Raw genomic sequence first — 24,452 nt, forward strand, 5'->3', positions numbered from 1 at the left:
TCTACTTCAATATACACAATTAAAATACGACTGACACGCCTAGTCCTGCTACTACTGGTAAACAATAACAATAAGGATAATGATAATAATAATGATAATGATAATAACAATAATAATAATAATAATAATAACAATAACAACAACGAACATTATTATAATAATGATAATAATGATAATAATAAGAATGATAATAACGATAATGATAATGATAATTATAATAACGATAACAATAACAATAACGAACATTATTATAATAATGATAATAAGAACGATTACAATAACGATAATGATAATAATGATAATAATGATAATAATGATAATACTGATAATAATAAGAATGATAATAACGATACTGATAATAATAATAATGATAATGATAATAATGATAATAATAAAAATGATAATGATAATAATGATAATAATAATAACGATAAACAATAAATGATTAATTCCATGCGGTTGTTTGCAGATGAGGGTTAGATAGGTAAATGAAGTCCTCCCAGCAGTATCAATAACACAGTCTCCTGGTAGTGTTGAGAAGGGCCGATGAAGGAGAGGGATGTTTTTTTTTTAAATAATTGCTTTGTTCCCTGCGGCAGCCGCAGAAACCCTGAGGGTCAAGAGCTGGAGTGGTGAGGCTGCTGGGGTCCTGTTCCCCAAAGGCTCTGCGTAGCGCTTGCGCCCGAGCGTCCGCGCAGAGACCAGCAGACACAGATTAATTGTCTAAGGTTTCTGTTTTTTTTTTTTTTATTTGCAGGGAAAGAAATCACTGCATAACCTAATTAAACACGGACTTGTTTCAAATATCTGTCCAGTTGCAGCATTTCCACCTTGTCGCCGTGGCATAATTGCCTCGCATGCAGTCGTGGCAGAGGGAGAGGCCGGTGGAATCTGAGGAGGGTGGAGGTTGCTCGGTTGGATACAGGGTGACTGACCCATATTTCATCCAGTGATCCGGAAAGGAGCCCATCTCTCTTAACTCCCTGAACCCGTCGCCAGAGTACCACCGCTACAATACTCCAATTAAATATTAGAGTCAAGATATATAAGCGTTGCGATGCCCAGGTTGGAACATGATACCTACTGAATAACAGATTCAAGTGGAGAGCTGTGGTGTGGGGGGGGGGGTGTGTGGGGGGGTGATCAGACTTAACAGATTCAAGTGGAGAGCTGTGGTGTGGGGGGGGGGGTGTGTGGGGGGGTGATCAGACTTAACAGATTCAAGTGGAGAGCTGTGGTGTGTGGGGGGGTGTGTGGGGGGGGTGTGATCAGACTTAACAGATTCAAGTGGAGAGCTGTGGTGTGGGGGGGGGGGGGGTGTGGGGGGGTGATCAGACTTAACAGATTCAAGTGGAGAGCTGTGGTGTGTGGGGGGGTGTGTGGGGGGGGTGTGATCAGACTTAACAGATTCAAGTGGAGAGCTGTGGTGTGTGGGGGGGGTGTGTGGGGGGGTGATCAGACTTAACAGATTCAAGTGGAGAGCTGTGGTGTGGGGGGGGGGGTGTGGGGGGGTGATCAGACTTAACAGATTCAAGTGGAGAGCTGTGGTGTGTGGGGGGGGTGTGTGGGGGGGTGTGATCAGACTTAACAGATTCAAGTGGAGAGCTGTGGTGTGTGGGGGGGTGTGTGGGGGGGGTGTGATCAGACTTAACAGATTCAAGTGGAGAGCTGTGGTGTGGGGGGGGTGTGTGGGGGGGGGGGTGTGTGGGGGGGTGTGTGGGGGTGTGATCAGACTTAACACTGGGACTGTCTCCGGTTAATGAGGAGGGTACTGTAAGAGGGAATAGTCTTCGGTGGGTTTTCTAATTACATACAGTACATCTTATTTTAAAAGAACAATCAATGTGTCTCCTGGTCAGTACATTACAGAATACAAAGAGGTTGATTTAAAAAAAAAAAAAGACGTCTACATCTTATTTTAAAGAACAATCAATATGTCTCCTGGTCAGTACATTACAGATTGGGGGGGGACTTGTAGAGGGACTTGTATTGTGAAGATGCACGATGATACGCTTCCAGAAAGCATCATTTAAACTCTAAATCCACATATCTCAGTCTCAACATTCATCACCCGTGTTCCATAACATAAGACATGCACATTTTTTGACAACATCATCTCCCATATAAAAAAAAAACAGATATTCTCTATATATGACCATCCGTTCACATTATCCTGTCCATTATTCTCAGGGGCAATACTCTCGTCTAAGCCCCCTCTCAGCCTCGGCAGCGGGTGCGTCTACAGGCCTTCTCCTCCAGCTGGTCTCTGCAGACAGTCCCAAGGGACCTTCGCGGTCTCTGTACCACATTCTATTGATCCGTGAAACTGATGAAAGAGGGGGAAAATCCATGGTTACCGTGAGGGGCGTGTCTAGGCAGCAAGGCAAGGCGGCTCTGTGGGACACGCCCCTTTTAATGAAATGAAAATGACTTACTTGACTTATGATTTTGTAGCTCTAAGTGGGGCAGAGGCCTTCAACAGTCTATCTGGGTAGACCTTAGTGGAGCAGAGGCCCTCAACAGTGTATCTGGGTAGACCTTAGTGGGGCAGAGGGCTTCAACAGTGTATCTGGGTAGGGTAGACCTTACTGGAGCAGAGGGCTTCAACAGTGTATCTGGGTAGACCTTAGTGTAGCAGAGGACCTCAACAGTGTATCTGGGTAGACCTTAGTGGAGCAGAGGGCTTCAACAGTGTATCTGGGTAGACCTTAGTGGAGCAGAGGGCTTCAACAGTGTATCTGGGTAGACCTTAGTGGAGCAGAGGGCTTCAACAGTGTACCTGGGTAGACCTTAGTGGAGCAGAGGGCTTCAACAGTGTATCTGGGTAGGGTAGACCTTACTGGAGCAGAGGGCTTCAACAGTGTATCTGGGTAGACCTTAGTGGAGCAGAGGCCCTCAACAGTGTATCTGGGTAGACCTTAGTGGGGCAGAGGCCTTCAAAAGTGTATCTGGGTAGACCTTAGTGGAGCAGAGGCCCTCAACAGTGAATCTGGGTAGACCTTAGTGGAGCAGAGGGCTTCAACAGTGTATCTGGGTAGACCTTACTGGAGCAGAGGGCTTCAACAGTGTAGCTGGGTAGATGTTAGTAGAGCAGAGGCCCTCAACAGTGTATCTGGGTAGACCTTAGTGGGGCAGAGGCCTTCAACAGTGTAGCTGGGTAGATGTTAGTAGAGCAGAGGCCCTCAACAGTGTAGCTGGGTAGACCTTAGTGGGGCAGAGGACCTCAACAGTGTAGCTGGGTAGATGTTAGTAGAGCAGAGGCCCTCAACAGTGTAGCTGGGTAGACCTTAGTAGAGCAGAGGCCCTCAACAGTGTATCTGGGTAGACCTTAGTGGGGCAGAGGCCTTCAACAGTGTATCTGGGTAGACCTTAGTGGGGCAGAGGCCTTCAACAGTGTAGCTGGGTAGATGTTAGTAGAGCAGAGGCCCTCAACAGTGTATCTGGGTAGACCTTAGTGGGGCAGAGGACCTCAACAGTGTATCTGGGTAGACCTTACTGGAGCATAGGGCTTCAACAGTGTATCTGGGTAGATCTTAGTAGAGCAGAGGCCCTCAACAGTGTATCTGGGTAGATCTTAGTGAAAACCTTCCCTTTAATGAAATGGAACTAGAAATGGAACCTTAAATGGAACTACGTATTTCCATGGTCCAACAGCACGTTCTCTAAGGGCAACTTGCAGGAAATAAGCATACATCTCATGTTCTGTGTGTGTGCGTGTCACCTGTAATGATGGAAAGAAGAGTCCTTGGAAGAAACTTGAAAAAGGAAGGAAATGAAAGCACCACCCCAGTGGTCCCCATTGGTCCGTTACCTTCTACACCTTCAGTTAGTAGCTGGGCTACCTCACATCCTCCCGAAGAAGCTCTGGCTAGCTACCTTCTCTTTCTCTCTCTAATCAAGTCTTTGGGGAGTTTAATTACTTTCATTCAGTCTGTGACAAGTGATTTCCCGGGGTTTCTAAACGGAGGTGTTCCCGGAGACGGGGACGCGATTGATCAGCAATGATCGGCTCTACAACTGAAGATCACAAGGAAGCCCAAAAAAAAAAACGGGACGTTAGGTAGGGACACCGTTGGACATTTTCCAATGGGAATAAATATATGATAGGAATGAAGAAAGAAGAAGAATAGACCTGGAAAGAAAAGGGCCCCGGGAGTTAAGTAAAAAAATATAATTACTAAGAGAAATCTGTAACTTAACTGCAGGAGTGTGTTTTAATAGCGTCACTAAAGTACCTTCAATGGTACGTGCAGTACATGGGGTTAATCAGATAGCCTGGAGCTAGCGCAGCGTTAACTACCGCTGGTACACTGTTTTATTATCAGTGGCATATCCTCTCCTCTCTGTGACTGCGGGAGTCTGATTGTTGTCTCCATTGTTGTCGAGAGGGGGGCCACGGGAGAGGTAACAAACTTAAAATGTGCCTCAAACTCTTGGCTGTAGCTGTGGGTTTTTAAAAGACAGAGAGAGAGAGAGAGAGAGAGAGAGAGAGAGAGAGAGAGAGAGAGAGAGAGAGAGAGAGAGAGAGAGAGAGAGAGAGAGAGAGAGAGAGAGAGATTCAGCGTGTGATCTGAGGAACACAGCCTGGGATCCAGGTAACAGAATGTGTCCCAAATGGCACCCTGTTCACATGATGGGCCCTGGCCATATGGGCCCTTGTCAAAAGTAGTGCACTTACAACAGGAAAAGGGTTCCGTTGGAGACATAGCCAGAGTCAGTGCCAGGCTATTGGACAGCTGGGTGTGCTCCATAAAGATCCCAGACCATATTGAGGAGGAATACATCCCCTTTACGGTACTTTATCACTTTCAGGACCTTGTCCCATAACCTTCAAACACATATTCCCTCGGCTGAATTCAGAGGCAGAACATTAGAGAGAAAAATGTTTTACTTTCTTCTCCTACTTCCTCTTCTTCTTCTTCTTCTTTTCTCTTCTTCTTCTCCTTCTTCTTCTTCTTCTTCTTATTCTTCTTCTTCTTATTCTTCTTATTCTTCTTCTTCTTCTTCTTCTTCTCCTTCTACTTCTCTCTTCTTCTTCTTCTTTTCTCTTCTTCTTCTCCTTCTTCTTCTTCTTCTCCTTCTTCTTCTTCTTCTTCTTCTTCTTCTCCTTCTACTTCTCTCTTCTTCTTCTTCTTCTTCTTCTTCTTCTTCTTCTTCTTCTTCTTCTTCTCTCTTCTTCTTTTCTCCTCTTCTTCTTCTTCTTCTTCTTCTTCTTCTTCTTCTTCTCTCTTCTTCTTTTCTCTTCTTCTTCTTCTTCTTCTTCTTCTTCTTCTTCTTCTTCTTCTTCTTCTTCTTCTTCTTCTTCTTCTCTCTAAATACACTTATCAAATGTACCTATCGCACACGTTTTAACCTCTGTTAATCAGATAATAGCACTAATTAAACATGTTCACTCTCCTCACAGTCTTCTACACTATAGTTTTGGTTAAAAATGACGTCATTATTCGTAGAAGAGTACCAACATTACAACACTTCTAAACACACACTGTGAATAATATCGAGGAAATCTATTTGACTGGCAGTGCCCACAGCTAGCTATTTCCCACTGGCATCTCACACTGTGCTGCTGCTATTGTTGTACCCACATTACAACTGTCAATGCCTGTGGCTCTGTGGAATTGTGGTCCAGCACTCTCGGTGAGGCCTATAGCCTCCCTCCCTGGGTAAGGCCTACCTCCCTCACTGTGCTCACAGATAGGTCTGAAAGGACCTGGGGTAAGATACTTTTGTTTAGGAAACACTGGACTGGACATCCACCATGTCATTTTCAAGTCAGCAGTAATAGAATGGGATGGAACCAGCCCGCATGCTGACCAGTGGTTAGCTGTAACTGCTATAGCCTCCCTCCCTGGGTAAGGCCTACCTCCTACTGAAACCAGCCCGCATGCTGACCAGTGGTTAGCTGTAACTGCTATAGCCTCCCTCCCTGGGTAAGGCCTAACTCCTACTGAAACCAGCACGCATGCTGACCAGTGGTTAGCTGTAACTACTATAGCCTCCCTCCATGGGTAAGGCCTAACTCCTACTGAAACCAGCCTGCATGCTGACCAGTGGTTAGCTGTAACTGCTATAGCCACAGGGATGTGCTTCAGATGGGGGACAGAGGGAAGCAGCCAGTAACCCACATTGTCCTGGATGTGGGAACCACAGTGTCCTGGATGTGGGAACCAGAGTGTCCTGTATGTGGGAACCACAGTGTGCTGGGTGTGGGATCCACAGTGTCTTGGATGTAGGAACCACAGTGTCCTGGATGTTGAAACCACCGTGTCCTGGATGTGGGAACCACTGTGTCCTGGATGTGGAAACCAGAGTGTCCTGGATGTGGGAACCACAGTGTCCTGGATGTGGGAACCACAGTGTCCTGGATGTGGGAACCACCGTGTCCTGGATGTGGGAACCACCGTGTCCTGGATGTGGGAACCACCGTGTACGGATGTGGGAACCGCAGTGTTCAGGATGTGGGAACCAGAGTGTCCTGTATGTGGGAACAACCGTGTCCTGGATGTGGGAACCACAGTGTCCTGGATGTGAGAACGACAGTGTCCTGGATGTGGGAACCACAGTGTCCTGGATGTGGGAACCACAGTGTCCTGGATGTGGGAACCACCGTGTCCTGGATGTGGGAACCACAGTGTCCTGGATGTGGGATCCACAGTGTGCTGGATGTGGGAACCACGGTGTGCTGGATGTGGGATCCACAGTGTCCTGGATGTAGGAACCAGAGTGTCCTGGATGTGTGATCCACAGTTTCCTGGATGTGGAAACCACAGTGTCCTGGATGTAGGAACCACAGTGTCCTTGATGTGGCATCCACAGTGTCCTGGATGTAGGAACCACAGTGTCCTGGATGTAGAAACCACAGTGTTCTTGATGTGGGAACCACAGTGTCCTGGATGTGGAAACCACCGTGTCCGGATGTGGGATCCACAGTGTCCTGGATGTGGGAACCACCATGTCCTGGATGTGGGAACCACAGTGTCCTGGATGTGGGAACCACCGTGTCTGGATGTGGGAACCACAGTGTACAGGATGTGGGAACCACTGTGTCCAGATGTGGGAACCACCGTGTCCTCAATGTAGGAGCCACAGTGTCCAGGATGTGGGAACCACAGTGTCCTGGATGTGGGAACCAAAATGTTCTGAATGTGGGAACCACAGTGTCCTGGATGTGGGAACCACAGTGTAAGTGATGTAGGAACCACCGTGTCCTGGATGTAGGAACCACAGCGTCCGGATGTGGGAAGCACAGTGTCCTGGATGTGGGAACCACAGTGTCCTAGATGTGGGAACCACAGTGTCCTGGATGTGGGAACCACAGTGTCCTGGATTTGGGAACCACAGTGTCCTGGATTTGGGAACCACAGTGTCCTGGATTTGGGAACCACAGTGGCCTGGACGTGGGAACCACTGTGTCCTCGATGTCGGAACCACCGTGAGAGGATACTTGTGTTTTATTTGGACACATCTTTATTATGTCCCATCTTTATTAGGGACACATCTTTATTATGGACACTTTATTATGGACACATCTTAATTATGGACACATCTTTATTAGGGACACATCTTTATTATGGACACTTTATTATGGACACATCTTTATTATGTCCCATCTTTATTAGGGACACATCTTTATTATGGACACTTTATTATGGACACATCTTAATTATGGACACATCTTTATTAGGGACACATCTTTATTATGGACACATCTTAATTATGGACACATCTTTATTAGGGACACATCTTTATTATGGACACTTTATTATGGACACATCTTAATTATGGACACATCTTTATTATGGACACATCTTTATTATGGACACATCTTTATTATGTCACATCTTTATTATGGACACTTTATTATGGACACTTTATTATGGACACAAAGGGTCTTTGTTAGAGTGGCTGAGACATGGTAGTGCTCTTTAGAGGTGTGGTAACGAGGAGCTACACCGAGCACAAATATAAAAGCAACACGATTTAACTGAGTTACAGTTCATATAAGGAAATCAGTCAATTGAAATCAATGCGTTAGGCCCTAGTCTATGGATGTCACATGACTGGGAATACAGATATGCACATGTTGGTCACAGATACCTTAATAGTGGCGTGAATCAGAAAACCAGTCAGTGTCTGGTGTGACCACCGTTTGACTCATGCAGCAGGACACATCTCTTCTTTTTTGTTTGTTGAGTTGATCTGTGGAATGTTGTCCCCACTCCTTTTCAATGGCTGTTGCGAAGTTGCTGGATATTGGCAGGAACTGGAACTCGTTGTCGTACACTTCGATCCAGAGCATCCCAAACATGCTCAATGGGTGACACATCTGGTGAGTATGCAGGAAGAACTGGGAAATTTTCAGCTTCCAGGAATTGTGTACAGATCATTTCGACATGGGGCCGTGCATTATCATGCTGAAACATGAGGTGAATGGTGGTGGATGAATGGCACGACAATGGGCCTCAGGATCTCATCACGGTATCTCTATGCATTCAAATTGCCATCGATAAAATTTTATTTCTGCTCATTGTCCGTAGCTTATGCCTGCCCATACCATAACCCCACTCGCACCATGGGGCACTCTGTTTACAACGTTGACATCAGTAATACGCTTGCCCACGCGACGCCATACACGCTGTCTGTCCGGTACAGTTGAAACTGGGATTCATCCTTGAAGAGAACACCTCTTCAGCGTGCCAGTGGCCATAGAAGGCTGTTTGGACGTACTGCCCAAATTCTCTGGAACAACGTTGGAGGCGGCTTATGGTAGAGAAGTTAACATTACATTTTTTGGCAACTGCTCTGGTGGAAATTGCACGCTCCCTCAAAACTTGAGACGTCTGTTGCATTTTAGAGTGGCCTTACATTGTCCCCAGCACAAAGTTCACCTGTGTAATGATCGTGATGTTTAATCAGCTTCTTGATGTTTGAAACAAGAGGTTTTATAGGTTTTGTTTATATTTTTGTACAGTGTATTTTGGTTGCGATATGATGTAGTGAAAAGCAGCCATTGTGTAGTGGAAGAGGGCTCTGCTCCCTCTCACCGCTAACAGCAACTTATTGGCACGATGCACGGGAGCTCAGCTGGGACTCTACCTAGGATGCTGTCTCTTTCATGGGCAAACATTACTTCACCTGCCCCCTCCCCCAGCCTGGGCCCCAGCCTCCAGCCTCGGCCTCTTCAAATCCCTGCTGCTCCCCTCTTCTCCCCTCCATCCCACCCTCCCCTCCCCTCCACTCCTCCCCATCTTCCCCTTCATCCCCCAGCAGCACTCCCAGCTGAGCTATTTTAATCATGGTGGGGATGGAAGACAAGGCTTAGTTAATTCGGGCCAATTAGACCCGAGCATTGTTTTGTGGCCAGTAACATGTTGTATTCATGTGCAAAATGTGCGGAGTGTAAAATGTGCCCTCCGCCATTAAAATGACAGCAGTGATGCAACTGGCCGTGTGTCAACTGAACATTCACCTTGGCTGACGGCTGATCCTCTCTCCTCCGCCCGCGTGCATATGTTTGTATCCCACAACGTGTCTCTCTCTGTCTATGTCAACGTGTCTCTCTCTCTCTCTCCCACATCTCACTCTCTCAGACATTCTCTCTCTCTCTCTCTCTCTCTCTCTCTCTCTCTCTCTCTCTCTCTGCCTATTGTACCAGAGAGTCAGAAGCCATGGGTTTTGGTGGCAGATGGGCGAGAGTAGCTGGGATTGGCTAATCCCAAATCTGCCGTCTCCTCTCCTTGCCACAGGACAGCCAAGGGAAAAGATAGAGCCAGCTGTCAGATATAATCCTTTCGTGGTCCCCTGCACACAACAGCTGTATAAAGGCCTGCCTGCTTGCTTCTAAATTATTAAACATCTTTTTAGTTTGTTCCAGCTGCGGGCCTCAATGTGTTTATGCAGCCTTTTGTGCATTTCACATACCATTTGTTCTATGGCCTCCTCTCATCAAAATGCTGTTTGTTTTAAAAGACATTATCCCCCCTCTGTACACCTCGGGTTTGGACAAAACAGCCCAAGACAAATCCGACGAGTCACTAACCTTCCAGGACAATTTGGGAGTTGAGGATGATTGCGGTGACTGAAGACCTAGTGAATAGTGTTGTAGACTGCTTGGGGGCAGGCCTTGTTATACCGCGGGGCCCACCTGTAATCCATAGTGTTGTAGACTGCTTGGGGGCAGGCCTTGTTATACCGCGGGGCCCACCTGTAATCCATAGTGTCGTAGACTGCTTGGGGGCAGGCCTTGTTATACCGCGGGGCCCACCTGTAATCCATAGTGTTGTAGACTGCTTGGGGGGGCAGGCCTTGTTATACCGCGGGGCCCACCTGTAATCCATAGTGTCGTAGACTGCTTGGGGGGCAGGCCTTGTTATACCGCGGGGCCCACCTGTAATCCATAGTGTCGTAGACTGCTTGGGGGGCAGGCCTTGTTATACCGCGGGGCCCACCTGTAATCCATAGTGTCGTAGACTGCTTGGGGGGCAGGCCTTGTTATACCGCGGGGCCCACCTGTAATCCATAGTGTCGTAGACTGCTTGGGGGGCAGGCCTTGTTATACCGCGGGGCCCACCTGTAATCCATAGTGTCGTAGACTGCTTGGGGGGGCAGGCCTTGTTATACCGCGGGGCCCACCTGTAATCCATAGTGTCGTAGACTGCTTGGGGGGGCAGGCCTTGTTATACCGCGGGGCCCACCTGTAATCCATAGTGTCGTAGACTGCTTGGGGGGGCAGGCCTTGTTATACCGCGGGGCCCACCTGTAATCCATAGTGTCGTAGACTGCTTGGGGGGGCAGGCCTTGTTATACCGCGGGGCCCACCTGTAATCCATAGTGTCGTAGACTGCTTGGGGGGCAGGCCTTGTTATACCGCGGGGCCCACCTGTAATCCATAGTGTTGTAGACTGCTTGGGGGGCAGGCCTTGTTATACCGCGGGGCCCACCTGTAATCCATAGTGTTGTAGACTGCTTGGGGGGCAGGCCTTGTTATACCGCGGGGCCCACCTGTAATCCATAGTGTTGTAGACTGCTTGGGGGGCAGGCCTTGTTATACCGCGGGGCCCACCTGTAATCCATAGTGTCGTAGACTGCTTGGGGGGCAGGCCTTGTTATACCGCGGGGCCCACCTGTAATCCATAGTGTCGTAGACTGCTTGGGGGGCAGGCCTTGTTATACCGCGGGGCCCACCTGTAATCCATAGTGTCGTAGACTGCATGGGGGGGCAGGCCTTGTTATACCGCGGGGCCCACCTGTAATCCATAGTGTCGTAGACTGCTTGGGGGGGCAGGCCTTGTTATACCGCGGGGCCCACCTGTAATCCATAGTGTCGTAGACTGCTTGGGGGGCAGGCCTTGTTATACCGCGGGGCCCACCTGTAATCCATAGTGTCGTAGACTGCTTGGGGGCAGGCCTTGTTATACCGCGGGGCCCACCTGTAATCCATAGTGTCGTAGACTGCTTGGGGGGCAGGCCTTGTTATACCGCGGGGCCCACCTGTAATCCATAGTGTCGTAGACTGCTTGGGGGCAGGCCTTGTTATACCGCGGGGCCCACCTGTAATCCATAGTGTCGTAGACTGCTTGGGGGGGCAGGCCTTGTTATACCGCGGGGCCCACCTGTAATCCATAGTGTCGTAGACTGCTTGGGGGGCAGGCCTTGTTATACCGCGGGGCCCACCTGTAATCCATAGTGTCGTAGACTGCTTGGGGGGCAGGCCTTGTTATACCGCGGGGCCCACCTGTAATCCATAGTGTCGTAGACTGCTTGGGGGGGCAGGCCTTGTTATACCGCGGGGCCCACCTGTAATCCATAGTGTTGTAGACTGCTTGGGGGGCAGGCCTTGTTATACCGCGGGGCCCACCTGTAATCCATAGTGTTGTAGACTGCTTGGGGGGCAGGCCTTGTTATACCGCGGGGCCCACCTGTAATCCATAGTGTCGTAGACTGCTTGGGGGGCAGGCCTTGTTATACCGCGGGGCCCACCTGTAATCCATAGTGTCGTAGACTGCTTGGGGGGCAGGCCTTGTTATACCGCGGGGCCCACCTGTAATCCATAGTGTCGTAGACTGCATGGGGGGGCAGGCCTTGTTATACCGCGGGGCCCACCTGTAATCCATAGTGTCGTAGACTGCTTGGGGGGGCAGGCCTTGTTATACCGCGGGGCCCACCTGTAATCCATAGTGTCGTAGACTGCTTGGGGGGCAGGCCTTGTTATACCGCGGGGCCCACCTGTAATCCATAGTGTCGTAGACTGCTTGGGGGGGCAGGCCTTGTTATACCGCGGGGCCCACCTGTAATCCATAGTGTTGTAGACTGCTTGGGGGGGCAGGCCTTGTTATACCGCGGGGCCCACCTGTAATCCATAGTGTCGTAGACTGCTTGGGGGCAGGCCTTGTTATACCGCGGGGCCCACCTGTAATCCATAGTGTCGTAGACTGCTTGGGGGGCAGGCCTTGTTATACCGCGGGGCCCACCTGTAATCCATAGTGTCGTAGACTGCTTGGGGGGCAGGCCTTGTTATACCGCGGGGCCCACCTGTAATCCATAGTGTCGTAGACTGCTTGGGGGGCAGGCCTTGTTATACCGCGGGGCCCACCTGTAATCCATAGTGTCGTAGACTGCTTGGGGGCAGGCCTTGTTATACCGCGGGGCCCACCTGTAATCCATAGTGTCGTAGACTGCTTGGGGGGGCAGGCCTTGTTATACCGCGGGGCCCACCTGTAATCCATAGTGTCGTAGACTGCTTGGGGGGCAGGCCTTGTTATACCGCGGGGCCCACCTGTAATCCATAGTGTCGTAGACTGCTTGGGGGGCAGGCCTTGTTATACCGCGGGGCCCACCTGTAATCCATAGTGTCGTAGACTGCTTGGGGGGCAGGCCTTGTTATACCGCGGGGCCCACCTGTAATCCACAGTGTCGTAGACTGCTTGGGGGGGCAGGCCTTGTTATACCGCGGGGCCCACCTGTAATCCATAGTGTCGTAGACTGCTTGGGGGGGCAGGCCTTGTTATACCGCGGGGCCCACCTGTAATCCATAGTGTCGTAGACTGCTTGGGGGGCAGGCCTTGTTATACCGCGGGGCCCACCTGTAATCCACAGTGTCGTAGACTGCTTGGGGGGGCAGGCCTTGTTATACCGCGGGGCCCACCTGTAATCCATAGTGTCGTAGACTGCTTGGGGGCAGGCCTTGTTATACCGCGGGGCCCACCTGTAATCCATAGTGTCGTAGACTGCTTGGGGGCAGGCCTTGTTATACCGCGGGGCCCACCTGTAATCCATAGTGTCGTAGACTGCTTGGGGGGCAGGCCTTGTTATACCGCGGGGCCCACCTGTAATCCATAGTGTCGTAGACTGCTTGGGGGGCAGGCCTTGTTATACCGCGGGGCCCACCTGTAATCCATAGTGTCGTAGACTGCTTGGGGGGCAGGCCTTGCACGGTAATAAGGAGTTTTGCAAGTAAGATCGCATCCTTGGAAACCGCAGAGCAGACCCCTCTGTCGTTCCTTTCAGAGGCAGGTTTAAATAATCTGTCACTGATAACCCCATATCCCCTAAAGACAGCCCACAAACCCCACCAGAGGCAAGGCCATTATTGCCATGAAAAGATCTGGAATGGTGAATATTCAGAGAGAGGGGGGAGAGGGGGGGGGGGGGGGGAGAGGGGAGAAGGGTTTAGAGATCTACTCTAAGGGACTGTGACACCAGTCTGATGGTGGAAGAGAGAAAACTGATTGCACCGTTTAACACTAACGTTAGACTAGACAGACACAGATATACTGTAGAACTCATACAACTAAACTCCGAACAGTGAATAACGACGGAATAAGGAGTTCAATGTGCCAACGTTTTTAAAAGAGACAGTCAGATTAGTTCATTTGTTTCAAGATTGGTGTCTTTATCAAGTGGTACAGTACCAGGGAAGTGTCCTCATTTAATTCTCATTTCAACCCTCGTCACATTTTCCCTTCCACCAGGACTGCTGGCACTGAGTTAATAACCATGTTGGTGACTAGAGAGAGTAGCATGACTGATTCCACGAAGCCCTTTCTCCCTTCCATCAATCCCAATTCACCAGCCAGAGGAGGCTCCAGATGAGGCTTCCGCGGCCCAGACGCTGCTTCCGCGGCCCAGGCGCTGCCCCCGCGGCCCAGACGCTGCCTCCGCGGCCCAGACACCAGCAGACACCAGCAGCCACATCCAGGGGAGATGACGTCTCTCATCACCGCAGCTGGAGCTGCACACACCTGTTGTTTTTTACCTGAAACCACAAAGGTGTCTAACAATTGTGGCTTTATCGAATGTTACTCACAGCTGTGTGTTTTCTGGCTTTGAACTTTGTGTGAATGTTGTGTTGAACTGTCAAAAGCCCTCAGTACCTTGACTGCTGGCAGGCAGAGTGCAGTGAGATAATATTCACCAAGCCTTACCAAGTGGGCGCACCGTGCAGTGAGATATTAATCACCAAGCCTTACCAAGTGGGTGCACCGTTCTGTGAGATATTAATCACCAAGCCTTACCAAGTGGGCGCACCGTGCAGTGAGATAATAATCACCAAGCCTTACCAAGTGGACGCACCGTGCAGTGAGATATTAATCACCAAGCCTTACCAAGTGGGTGCACCGTTCAGTGAGATATTAATCACCAAGCCTTACCAAGTGGACGCACCGTGCAGTGAGATAATAATCACCAAGCCTTACCAAGTGGACGCACCGTTCAGTGAGATATAAATCACCAAGCCTTACCAAGTGGACGCACCGTTCAGTGAGAGAGAGCAGTGACGGCTCTATTTGTTAGATCAGTGTGTGGATGGAGGAAAACAGTCAACAGGCCATGTCCCTAGTGATACCTCATCTAGACACAGTCAACTGACCATGTCCCTAGTGATACCTCATCTAGACAGTCAACTGACCATGTCCCTAGTGATACCTCATCTAGACAGTCAACTGACCATGTCCCTAGTGATACCTCATCTAGACAGTCAACTGACCATGTCCCTAGTGATACCTCATCTAGACACGGTCAACTGACCATGTCCCTAGTGATACCTCATCTAGACAGTCAACTGACCATGTCCCTAGTGATACCTCATCTAGACAGTCAACTGACCATGTGCCTAGTGATACCTCATCTAGACAGTCAACTGACCATGTCCCTAGTGATACCTCGTCTAGACAGTCAACTGACCATGTCCCTAGTGATACCTCATCTAGACAGTCAACTGACCATGTCCCTAGTGATACCTCATCTAGACAGTCAACTGACCATGTCCCTAGTGATACCTCATCTAGACAGTCAACTGACCATGTCCCTAGTGATACCTCATCTAGACACGGTCAACTGACCATGTCCCTAGTGATACCTCATCTAGACAGTCAACTGACCATGTCCCTAGTGATACCTCATCTAGACAGTCAACTGACCATGTGCCTAGTGATACCTCATCTAGACAGTCAACTGACCATGTCCCTAGTGATACCTCGTCTAGACAGTCAACTGACCATGTCCCTAGTGATACCTCATCTAGACAGTCAACTGACCATGTCCCTAGTGATACCTCATATAGACAGTCAACTGACCATGTCCCTAGTGATACCTCATCTAGACAGTCAACTGGCCATGTCCCTAGTGATACCTCGTCTAGACAGTCAACTGACCATGTCCCTAGTGATACCTCATCTAGACAGTCAACTGACCATGTCCCTAGTGATACCTCATCTAGACAGTCAACTGGCCATGTCCCTAGTGATACCTCTTCTAGACAGTCAACTGGCCATGTCCCTAGTGATACCTCATCTAGACACGGTCAACTGACCATGTCCCTAGTGATACCTCATCTAGACAGTCAACTGGCCATGTCCCTAGTGATACCTCTTCTAGACACAGTCAACTGGCCATGTCCCTAGTGATACCTCATCTAGACAGTCAACCTGCCATGTTTGACCCTAACTCTTCCTATTTAACACACATCTCAGATTAAAGCCTATTCCTACTCGTGTCATCTAGTTGCAGGCCAGCATATAATGTTCACGATAACTAAGCCAAGTGACAGTGTATAGATGATGTTACTGTGAGCAGAGCCCAGTCCGTGACCTTTCCTATGACTGTTGATAAACGCTTCGCTGCGCACAACAAAAGCGTTTCCCAGAGTTTGTACTGTTCCCGCGTCCAGCCCCAGGATTTTCACATGTTATTCATCAATCTGACAGAGTACCGCTTAACGATCCAATTAGTGATGGGATCCTCTCCGTTTAACCAGCTGTGAGCGTTCACACACACACACACACCAATTCTTTTAATTGTCTTTTCTCTCTCGGGCTGAATTGGAAGTAGGCAGTTCCATCAATACCGTGATCAATTTCTAGAACCGACAAAATTATTTTAGTGAAGAGAAAACAATATATACAAACAAGCTGTCTCCATACCCACACCAATGAATAGTAGTGTCTCTGACCTGTGTAGTAGTTAGTTAGCGATTTGGAGAATTCCATAGGTACTTCTCGTCTTCGTTAGGTGAATGGGCCAGATTAGATGTTTATTTTTTAAAATTTTATTTCACCTTTATTTAACTCATTTGCAACTGCGACCTGGCCAAGATAAAGCATAGCAGTGTGAACACACAACACAGAGTTACACATGGAGTAAACAATAAACAAGTCAATAACACAGTAGAAAAAAAAGAGAGTCTATATACATTGTGTGCAAAAGGCATGAGGAGGTAGGCGAATAATTACAATTTAGCAGATTAACACTGGAGTGATAAATGATCAGATGGTCATGTGCAGGTAGAGATATTGGTGTGCAAAAGAGCAGAAAAGTAAATAAATAAAAACAGTATGGGGATGAGGTAGGTAAAATTGGGTGGGCTGATTACCGATAGACTATGTACAGCTGCAGCGATCGGTTAGCTGCTCAGATAGCAGATGTTTGAAGTTGGTGAGGGAGATAAAAGTTAAGGTATTTTTTAAGTAAATACTCAAATCATCTGAACGATCAATAATACTTATATGTTTGGCAAGTTGACAGGAATACACTAATTAACTAAAATGTAAAAATATGCACATCAATTATATTCATTGGTGTAAAGTACTTATTAGGTACAAATACTTTAAAGTACTACTTAAGTACAAATACTTTACAGTACTACTTAAGTACAAATACTTTAAAGTACTACTTAAGTACAAATACTTGAAAGTACTACTTAAGTACAAATACTTGAAAGTACTACTTACGTACAAATATTTTAAAGTACTACTTAAGTACAAATACTTTAAAGTACTACTTAAGTACAAATACGTTAAAGTACTACTTAAGTACAAATACTTTAAAGTACTACTTAAGTACAAATACTTGAAAGTACTACTTAAGTACAAATACTTGAAAGTACTACTTAAAACAAATACTTTAAAGTACTACTTAAGTACAAATACTTTAAAGTACTACTTAAGTACAAATACTTTACAGTACTACTTAAGTACAAATACTTGAAAGTACTACTTAAGTACAAATACTTTAAAGTACTACTTAAGTACAAATACTTTAAAGTACTACTTAAGTACAAATACGTTAAAGTACTACTTAAGTACAAATACTTTAAAGTACTACTTAAGTACAAATACTTTAAAGTACTACTTAAGTACAAATACGTTAAAGTACTACTTAAGTACAAATACTTTAAAGTACTACTTAAGTACAAATACTTGAAAGTACTACTTAAGTACAAATACTTGAAAGTACTACTTAAAACAAATACTTTAAAGTACTACTTAAGTACAAATACTTTAAAGTACTACTTAAGTACAAATACTTTACAGTACTACTTAAGTACAAATACTTGAAAGTACTACTTAAGTACAAATACGTTAAAGTACTACTTAAGTACAAATACTTTAAAGTACTACTTAAGAACAAATACTTGAAAGTAATACTTAAGTACAAATACTTGAAAGTACTACTTAAAACAAATACTTTAAAGTACTACTTAAGTACAAATACTTTAAAGTACTACTTAAGTCGTTTTTTTAGGGGTGTATCTGTACTTTATATATTTTGACAACTTTTACTTTTACCTGACTTATGTTTCTCATGAAAATACTTGTTTTACTCCAGACATTTTCCCTGACACTCATAAACACTCGTTACATGTTGAATGCTGAGCAGGACAGGAAAATGGTTCAATTCACACACTTATCAAGAGAACATCCCTGGTCGTCCCTACTGCCTCTGATCTGGAGGACTCACTAAACAGAGAACATCCCTGGACATCCCTACTGCCTCTGATCTGGAGGACTCACTAAACAGAGAACATCCCTGGTCATCCCTACTGCCTCTGATCTGGAGGACTCACTAAACAGACAACATCCCTGGTCATCCCTACTGCCTCTGATCTGGAGGACTCACTAAACAGAGAACATACCTGGTCATCCCTGCTGCCTCTGATCTGGAGGACTCACTAAACAGAGAACATCCCTGGTCATCCCTACTGCCTCTGATCTGGAGGACTCACTAAACAGAGAACATCCCTGTTCATCCCTACTGCCTCTGATCTGGAGGACTCACTAAACAGAGAACATCCCTGGTCATCCCTACTGCCTCTGATCTGGTGGACTCACTAAACAGAGAACATCCCTGGTCATCCCTACTGCCTCTGATCTGGAGGACTCACTAAACAGAGAACATCCCTGGTCCTCCCTACTGCCTCTGATCTGGAGGACTCACTAAACAGAGAACATCCCTGGTCGTCCCTACTGCCTCTGATCTGGAGGACTCACTAAACAGAGAACATCCCTGGTCATCCCTACTGCCTCTGATCTGGAGGACTCACTAAACAGAGAACATCCCTGGTCGTCCCTACTGCCTCTGATCTGGAGGACTCACTAAACAGAGAACATCCCTGGTCGTCCCTACTGCCTCTGATCTGGAGGACTCACTAAACAGAGAACATCCCTGGTCGTCCCTACTGCCTCTGATCTGGAGGACTCACTAAACAGAGAACATCCCTGGTCGTCCCTACTGCCTCTGATCTGGAGGACTCACTAAACAGAGAACATCCCTGGTCGTCCCTACTGCCTCTGATCTGGAGGACTCAGGACTAAACACACATGCTTTGTTTGTAAATGATGTCTGAGTGTTGCAGTGTGCCCCTGGCTATCTGTACATTTTGAAAACAAGAATATTGATTTATGCTTGTACTTTTGCTTTTGATACTTAGGTATATTTAGAACCAAATACTTTCAGACTTTTACTCAAGTAGGATTTTACTAGTTGACTTTCACTTTAACTCGAGTAAATTTCTATTAATTAACATGTCTATACTTTTACTCAAGTATGACAAATCGGGTCCGTTTTCCACCACAGATTATATTCTTCCATAAAACCAGATACATTGTAAATCACCCCCCCCCCCCCCAAAAAAAATAATGTTTTTCTAAAAATGTGATGTGTTATTTTGCCTTTTTTCATAATCAGAGCTTTCTGTTGACGTTGCGTTGTTGTGCTAGATTGTTATTGTTTGTGGTTATTGCGTACTCCTGGCCCAGTTGAGATAATATTATGGGATGTTGCTATGGGACGTTGCCATGGATTAATTAGCTCTATGTGACCGCAGGGACCGAGCAGAACTAGATACGTTGTTACTGAGGAGTTAAAAAGAGGAACAATGTAGGAGAAATTATACAACGCTTGATAAATGAACTAATGTTTACACTGATTAAATGCGTAAAATGCAATCTAATTTTTTCCTCAAATTACCAATTTGTATGTCGTTTTAAGACAGACATGAATCGAATATGTTTGTTTGCAAACGCCAAGACAGAGTTGTAAACTCTATTTAATGAATAGTGATCACACTGCTGTATACGTATTCGTTTTCATAACAAATAAATGTGGCTAAGCAACCAGATAGAGAGAAAATCACCTCACCTCAATCACATGCAGGTCACAATGGTTCTTCATGATCAGTAATGGTATTCAACATAACTCACTCTCATTTGATAATGATCAGTAATGGTATTCAACATAACCTTCCTATCATGTGATAATGATCAGTAATGGTTTTCAACTTAACCTTCATCTCGTGTGATAATGATCAGTAATGCTTTTCAACATAACCTTCCTATCATGTGATAATGATCAGTAATGCTTTTCAACATAACCTTCCTCTCGTGTGATAATCATCAGTAATGATATTCAACATAACCTTCCTCTCATGTGATAATGATCAGTAATGATATTCAACATAACCTTCCTCTCATGTGATAATGATCAGTAATGGTATTCAACATAACCTTCCTCTCATGTGATAATGATCAGTAATGGTATTCAACTTAACCTTCCTCTCATGTGATAATGATCAGTAATCGTATTCAACATAACCTTCCTCTCGTGTGATAATGATCAGTAATGGTGTTCAACATAACCTTCCTCTCGTGTGATAATGATCGGTAATGATATTCAACCTAACCTTCCTCTCCTGTGATAATGATCAGTAATGATATTCAACATAACCTTCCTCTCATGTGATAATGATCAGTAATGGTATTCAACATAACCTTCCTCTCATGTGATAATGATCAGTAATGATATTCAACATAACCTTCCTCTCCTGTGATAATGATCAGTAATGATATTCAACATAACCTTCCTCTCCTGAGATAATGATCAGTAATGATATTCAACATAACCTTCCTCTCATGTGATAATGATCAGTAATGGTATTCAACATAACCTTCCTCTCATGTGATAATGATCAGTAATGATATTCAACATAACCTTCCTCTCCTGTGATAATGATCAGTAATGATATTCAACATAACCTTCCTCTCCTGTGATAATGATCAGTAATGGTGTTCAACATAACCTTCCTCTCGTGTGATAATGATCGGTAATGATATTCAACCTAACCTTCCTCTCCTGTGATAATGATCAGTAATGATATTCAACATAACCTTCCTCTCATGTGATAATGATCAGTAATGGTATTCAACATAACCTTCCTCTCATGTGATAATGATCAGTAATGATATTCAACATAACCTTCCTCTCCTGTGATAATGATCAGTAATGATATTCAACATAACCTTCCTCTCCTGAGATAATGATCAGTAATGATATTCAACATAACCTTCCTCTCATGTGATAATGATCAGTAATGGTATTCAACATAACCTTCCTCTCATGTGATAATGATCAGTAATGATATTCAACATAACCTTCCTCTCCTGTGATAATGATCAGTAATGATATTCAACATAACCTTCCTCTCCTGTGATAATGATCAGTAATGATTTTCAACATAACCTTCCTCTCATGTGATAATGATCAGTAATGGTATTCAACATAATCTTCCTCTCATGTGATAATGATCAGTAATGATATTCAACATAACCTTCCTCTCCTGTGATAATGATCAGTAATGATATTAAACATAACCTTCCTATCATGTGATAATGATCAGTAATGATATTCAACATAACCTTCCTCTCATGTGATAATGATCAGTAATGATATTCAACATAACCTTCCTCTCCTGTGATAATGATCAGTAATGATATTCAACATAACCTTCCTCTCGTGTGATAATGATCAGTAATGATATTCAACATAACCTTCCTCTCATGTGATAATGATCAGTAATGGTATTCAACATAACCTTCCTCTCATGTGATAATGATCAGTAATGATATTCAACATAACCTTCCTCTCCTGTGATAATGATCAGTAATGATATTCAACATAACCTTCCTCTCATGTGATAATGATCAGTAATGGTATTCAACATAACCTTCCTCTCATGTGATAATGATCAGTAATGGTATTCAACATAACCTTCCTTTCATGTGATAATGATCAGTAATGATATTCAACATAACCTTCCTCTCCTGTGATAATGATCAGTAATGATATTCAACATGACCTTCCTCTCGTGATAATGATCAGTAATGATATTCAACATAACCTTCCTCTCGTGTGATAATGATCAGTAATGATATTCAACATAACCTTCCTCTCGTGTGATAATGATCAGTAATGATATTCAACATAACCTTCCTCTCGTGTGATAATGATCAGTAATGATATTCAACATAACCTTCCTCTCGTGTGATAATGATCAGTAATGATATTCAACATAACCTTCCTCTCGTGTGATAATGATCAGTAATGATATTCAACATAACCTTCCTCTCGTGTGATAATGATCAGTAATGATATTCAACATAACCTTCCTCTCGTGTGATAATGATCAGTAATGATATTCAACATAACCTTCCTCTCGTGTGATAATGATCAGTAATGATATTCAACATAACCTTCCTCTCGTGTGATAATGATCAGTAATGATATTCAACATAACCTTCCTCTCGTGTGATAATGATCAGTAATGATATTCAACATAACCTTCCTCTCGTGTGATAATGATCAGTAATGATATTCAACATAACCTTCCTCTCCTGTGATAATGATTGGTAATGGTATTCAACATAACCTTCCTCTCGTGATAATGATCGGTAATGATATTCAACATAACCTTCCTCTCGTGATAATGATCGGTAATGATATTCAACATAACCTTCCTCTCGTGATAATGATCGGTAATGGTATTCAACATAACCTTCCTCTCGTGTGATAATGATCGGTAATGATATTAAACATAACCTTCCTCTCGTGATAATGATCGGTAATGATATTCAACATAACCTTCCTCTCGTGTGATAATGATCAGTAATGATATTCAACATAACCTTCCTCTCATGTGATAATGATCGGTAATGGTATTCAACATAACCTTCCTCTCGTGTGATAATGATCGGTAATGATATTAAACATAACCTTCCTCTCGTGATAATGATCGGTAATGATATTCAACATAACCTTCCTCTCGTGTGATAATGATCAGTAATGATATTCAACATAACCTTCCTCTCATGTGATAATGATCAGTAATGGTATTCAACATAACCTTCCTTTCATGTGATAATGATCAGTAATGGTATTCAACATAACCTTCCTCTCATGTGATAATGATCAGTAATGATATTCAACATAACCTTCCTCTCTCGTGATAATGATCGGTAATGATATTCAACATAACCTTCCTCTCATGTGATAATGATCAGTAATGATATTCAACATAACCTTCCTCTCGTGTGATAATGATCAGTAATGATATTCAACATAACCTTCCTCTCATGTGATAATGATCAGTAATGGTATTCAACATAACCTTCCTTTCATGTGATAATGATCAGTAATGGTATTCAACATAACCTTCCTCTCATGTGATAATGATCAGTAATGATATTCAACATAACCTTCCTCTCTCGTGATAATGATCAGTAATGATATTCAACATAACCTTCCTCTCATGTGATAATGATCAGTAATGATATTCAACATAACCTTCCTCTCGTGTGATAATGATCAGTAATGATATTCAACATAACCTTCCTCTCCTGTGATAATGATCAGTAATGATATTCAACATAACCTTCCTCTCGTGTGATAATGATCAGTAATGATATTCAACATAACCTTCCTCTCGTGTGATAATGATCAGTAATGATATTCAACATAACCTTCCTCTCGTGTGATAATGATCAGTAATGATATTCAACATAACCTTCCTCTCGTGTGATAATGATCAGTAATGATATTCAACATAACCTTCCTCTCGTGTGATAATGATCAGTAATGATATTCAACATAACCTTCCTCTCGTGATAATGATCAGTAATGATATTCAACATAACCTTCCTCTCGTGTGATAATGATCAGTAATGATATTCAACATAACCTTCCTCTCGTGTGATAATGATCGGTAATGATATTCAACATAACCTTCCTCTCGTGTGATAATGATCAGTAATGATATTCAACATAACCTTCCTCTCGTGTGATAATGATCAGTAATGATATTCAACATAACCTTCCTCTCGTGTGATAATGGCGGAAAACTGATTTTTAAATACTTTATTTTGTTTGCATGATAGTCGTTAATTTATAGTTTGATTATTTTTCTCGTATGTAAATAATGTTGTGAACATGGTAAAGATCATCAGTGATTGTCACCTGAGAGTCAAACCTCTCATCCCTGATACTAATCTACGTTCCTTTCCCCTCCAACTTTACGTCTCTGGTGGCGTAAAGCCGAGCCGGAGAGCCAAACCAAAGCTGAACTTCCCCAGTCAGTCAGTCAGTCAGACAGACAGACAGACACCCCCAAACACTGAATAACACTGTGTGAGCTTGTCTCTCTGTCACATTTTTAATGGTGATCATTTTGCAGATTGTAAATACATAATCATACGGTATGGCATCTGAGTTTCAATCGCCACCTCCAGCTCCCATTAATTAAACAGCCGCGCTGACACCACATCTGTCTTTTAGAAATGATGGTGTGAACTCTCTCTCTCTCTCTCTCCCCTCTTCCTGTCTCTCTCCCTCTCTCTCTCTCTCTCTCT

Source organism: Oncorhynchus mykiss, chromosome 23 (assembly GCF_013265735.2).
Source record: "Oncorhynchus mykiss isolate Arlee chromosome 23, USDA_OmykA_1.1, whole genome shotgun sequence".
Lineage (NCBI taxonomy): Eukaryota > Metazoa > Chordata > Actinopteri > Salmoniformes > Salmonidae > Oncorhynchus > Oncorhynchus mykiss.